This window comes from Euphorbia lathyris, chromosome 4, assembly GCF_963576675.1.
Source record: "Euphorbia lathyris chromosome 4, ddEupLath1.1, whole genome shotgun sequence".
Classification (NCBI taxonomy): Eukaryota; Viridiplantae; Streptophyta; class Magnoliopsida; order Malpighiales; family Euphorbiaceae; genus Euphorbia; species Euphorbia lathyris.
The window spans coordinates 78110168-78115125 of record NC_088913.1 but is presented as its reverse complement, the minus strand read 5'-3'; the positions used below and the strand labels follow the sequence as shown (position 1 = coordinate 78115125).

The 4958-nt window shown below is 37.0% G+C and overlaps 1 pseudogene; it reads left to right on the top strand.

Annotated features, from left to right (window-relative positions):
- Window positions 1–419: 419 nt before the first annotated feature.
- LOC136226375 (large ribosomal subunit protein eL13z-like) lies at window positions 420–1238 on the top strand (annotated as a pseudogene).
- Window positions 1239–4958: the final 3720 nt, after the last annotated feature.

Sequence of the window (4958 nt, the reverse complement as noted above, 5' to 3'; positions counted from 1 at the left end):
ATCAATTTAATATGTGTTGAAAGTTTATCATTGTCCTTGTTAGCTAACTCTATTCATAAACCACTAATTTTTTATGTCTTTCTTCAAACAGTAGTTGTTGCAAAGAAACCTTGCTATACCATCTAATGATAGATCTGATATTATTAGTTATTTTTGTTGTAAGAATAACAACTCCCTAATTAATGCTTACGAATTTTGTACTGTTGCATGCTTTAATTGAGTACGTAGGAATCATTTAAATCTTATGTTCCTTATATACTACTTATGTGCTGCTTGCATATGCTTTAATTATTCTTATTTTGAGAAAACATTAAGTATCAAATTTCAAGATCCTTACTTGAAAACTGTTGCAGCTTTTTAGATATCTAATGTAATATACAATTGCACAGGCTTGATGAGAGAACTAAGTGTATGATCGCAAATTATGTCAAGACATGGTGAAGCATAACAATGTTATTCCTAATGGCACTTGAAAAAGCACTGGCAAAATTATGTCAAGACATGGTTTAACCAACCCGCTGGGAAAACAAGGAGACGGGTGGCTCGTCAAACGAAACCTGTGAAGATCTTCCCTAGACCAACTGCAGGACCTCTTCGCCCAATTGTTCATGGACAGACATTGAAGTACAATATGAAATTGAGGGCTAGTAGAGGGTTTACACTTGAAGAACTCAAGGCTGCTGGAATTCCAAAGAAACTTGCCCCTACAATTGGCATATCTGTTGACCATAGAAGGAAAAACAGATCTTTGGAGGGACTTCAATCCAACGTTCAGAGATTGAAGACATACAAGGCCAAACTGGCTGTCTTCCCAAGGTATGCTCGCAAGTCTAAGGCTGGGGATTCTGCCCCTGAGGAGTTGGCAATAGCAACTCAAGTCCAAGGAGAATTCATACCAATTGTGCGTGAGAAACCATATCTGTGGAGCTTGTTAAGGTGGTTGAGGAGATGAAGTCATTCAGGGCATACAACAAGCTTCGATTAGAGTGGACAAATGCACACCATGTTGGTGTTAGGATGAAAAGAGCTGCAGAGGCCGAGAAGGAAGAGAAGAAGTAGGAACATTGACCTTGTTGGTCAGGCTTCAGAGTTGATAGGACAGCTTTTTTTGTAATGTTTGTTGGATTCTGTTTTAATTTTTTCTATGGAATAGAATATTGTTGGACCCTTCAATTTGTTTTTGTTTTTCTGGATATTGACTAAATTGATTTTGAGCTTTATGGAAAAAGTAATACAATAGGATCAATCTCGATTACGGTAAACGACTTAGGGTAACTAATCTCGTTTACCATTAATTACAGTAATACAGTAGGAAAAAATAGAGCAGATTCAATTTGTACCTACTGCTATAAAATTTCTAAAAACAATAATATTAAGGTCGGTTGTTACGAACAACAGACTCTAAAGTTATTATCTTTAGCCACGATTGTTACAATAACTGACTCTAATGATCAGAGCATTAGAGTCGGTTGTTACAAACAATCGTGGCTAAAGACCCCTTTAACCACGATTATTTGAAACAACCGTGGTCAAAACAGAGGGCATTAGAGTCGGTTATACGTAAAAACCGACTCTAATGCCTCTTTGGCCACGGTCAACCAACCGTGGCTAAAGACACCAAGTATTTGCCACGTCTCTTTTGGCCACGGTCGAATAACCGTGACTAATGATGGTAAACGACTGTGACCATAGACCATTTTTGTACTAGTGTTTGTCCCTAATATAGGTTTTGGAATGAGCGTACCCGGCTTGTGTCGTTTCTTGATGTCTGAACTAGGGAGTGGGTGAAGGGAAGAAAATGAGCTTATTGAAGTTGTGCATGGGACGATTGCGACGTTTCGTGTGTTCGATCTTGAATGTGAGTGTGCGGTTACATTTGGCAACCTAGTGTCCCTTATACCCCTACATTGCCATATCTAGAGTGACTTCCTTTCCTTTTTATCTCTTCCTGCAGCGTGTACAGGATGTAGAGTGAATATTCTTTTGGAGTTCCTTTTGTGCTTAGCTTTGTTTTATTGTTTTTTATTAACGTATTTTTATATTTTAATGAATATAAAGTAGTTTTTGATTTAGTTGTTTCTCTTATCAATTTTTTGCTGAACGTTCCACATTTTTGCTTCGATCTTTATACTATGATTTTTAATCGAATAGATGCAGATGCGAGCCTCAGAGGGTTTGAAGTTGTTTTATGTATCCAATAGAGTTTTTTAGAATCTTTTTTACAGGAGATTGTTATCAAAATCCTTGTAGCATGTATAGGATTCACCTTTAATCTAATCTAAGGGAACTTTAAAAACCACATTAAAACCGAAGTGAAGATAAATAAATGATGTAATTATTGTTACTTGTTTTCGACTAACCTTGTAGATAGGAAGTTGAACTAAAAATTACAAAAAAAAAATCTTTATTTAGAGAGCATGGGGCGAATTAAGAAGGGCATTTATTGGTAGAACGTTTTGAGTGCATTGGCGTTCTAGGTCCGGGGAACAGGCACGTCATCCAACTCTTTCATCTTGTACACATTCTATTATTTGGTATGTGCCTTCTCACTTGCTACTAATTTTCCCTTGTCTTTTTTGGAGTGCAATGCCTCAATGCTTCACGTCACAAGGTCACCAAAGAAGAATTGTTGTGGCCTGACTTTTTTTATCATGGGTGAACTTGATGTGTAGCATGTATGCCTCCATGCATATGACGGCCCTTTCTCTCCTTTCTTTCAGGAGATCAAATAGATGCCTCATGTTGGTCTCATTGTTTTTCCAATGTAGAAAGTTGGGCGAGGATTGACCACTCCTATCTTAAATGGGATGAAGGCTTTGGTCCCGTATGTGAGTGAGAATGGCGTTTCACCCATAGTTGTTCGAGACGTTATCTTCTAGGGCCATAACATAGTGTGTAGCTGTTTAAGCCAATCAGATTCGAGCCATTCTAGCCTTTTCTTAAAGCCTTGTGCGATGGTTCTATTTTTGACCTCGGTCATTTTGTTTGTCTAGGGGTGCGAGACAAAGGAAAATAAAGTTTGATATGTAGGTTTTTGCGGTAGGATTTGAAAGTCATACATTCAAACTATTTCATATTGTCTGTGATTATAGTGTGAGGATACCGAACCTGCTTAGGTTTTTCTTGTTGACTAAGTTGATGATCTGAGTCAAAGTAATATTGGAAGATGGCTCTACGTCCACCCACTTGGTGAAGTGATTTACTATGACGATTAGATACTTCCTTTTGGCGAGATACTTTTCATAGGGCTCCCATTATATCAATCACCTATGTGGAGAATGACCAAGCTGGTTGGATGACCTTCATAACTGAGGTCAGAGACATAATCATTGGTGCGTAGATTTGGTAGGGCATGTTTTTTATTTTACAAAATTGGCTATGTCTTTTGCGATTTGAGGCTAGTAGAGTCCCTAGAGCTTGGCTTTCCGTAGTAGGACATCACTTCCCTCGTAGGCTCAACACATCCTTTAGTGGATCTCGTGGAGTACATATATTGCTTCGGTGAAGCATATACCCTTTAGGCAGGGTTAGGTGGAGGAAAAGTGATATAAGACTTCCCTAATGACGGTATATTGACCCAACTTTCAGGTTATCTTTATCCTCTCACTTCGGTCTTCTAGCAGTATTGTCGAGGAGTATGAATAAAGTAATGTATGTTGAGTTATGCTTACTCTATTTATATTATTGTTGAGTTGTATAAGACGGTTACGAGTTTAGGAGTAAGGTGTGATTTGTGTCACCCATTGATTGGTGAACATGTACCCGAATATCAGGGCTTCATATCTTTTAAGCCCCACTAGGTTCATGATTCATGGGATCAGGTTTGGTTGTTATAACTGGTGGATCCTTAACCATGTCTTTTAAGACTTCCCGAGTTAGGGTCCCCAATGTAGAATCTTTTTGACCAATTTTATTATGGTTGCGCCACATATTATTTTTCCACGAGTGCTGGTTTGGGTTCAGTAAGTGCCACATGGCGAGTTCATATTCTCCTAATATCAGTTTATATATATGAATATCTTCTATAAATAATTAAAAGATTTATGTACACATATGAATACCTTTTATTGATCAAAGCACTTTTTAAGTTTTTGTAGAAAGGTAGACACCTCTTCGCCCATCAGAAGATGAAACGACCCAGTGCATTAATCTTTTCGTTCAGCTTTTGCACATCATTAACCTTCCTTGGAGGCTCCATTTTTAATATCACTTGGATTTTGTTTGGATTAGCGTCAATTTCCCTTTGAGAGATCATAAACCCCAGAAACTTTTCCGAGTCCATCCAAAGGCACATTTCTCTAGATTGAGCTTTAAATAATAGCCATTAGAGTTGCAAAACTATACTCAAGTCTTTTGCATGCTCCTCATTGGTTTTGCTTTTTTACAGGTCCTTGAAGATCTCATTCACCAACGTCTGATATATATATTTTTTACTTTTCTTTTAGCACAGAAAACCATTGTTATCAAAATATGAGTTATGCATAAGAAATGAAATACATAAGATCAATTTCTCTTAAAAAAAAGAAGAAAAAAAGCCAGAAACCGCCTCCTCTGCTCTTTTTTTCTATTGTCTTCCCCTCTTCTTTCCCAATTTAATAATCTATCCAACTTCAAATCTTTATGTTTTGACGATCTACTTTGAGGAGGAATAATGAAGTTATTGTTACTTCTTTCTCCCATCTGGTTAGATTTATATGTTTTTCTTTATTATTATTTTCTTTTTAGTCGGTGTTCATGTATTTTGTGAGACCTCTTTATCTGTCTGAATTGTATCTGCTCTCTATTATTCTTTCATTTATCCATTTTTCGGATATAGCAATAGAGGAAATGATTTATCTTGTCCGTGGATCAATAGATCTACGTGGTTGCATAAAAAAATGACTCAGATCTGAATGTTCGGAATAGCCTAAATGTTGAAGATTTGATTACAGTTGCTTTTCTATGGATTTTGGTTTATA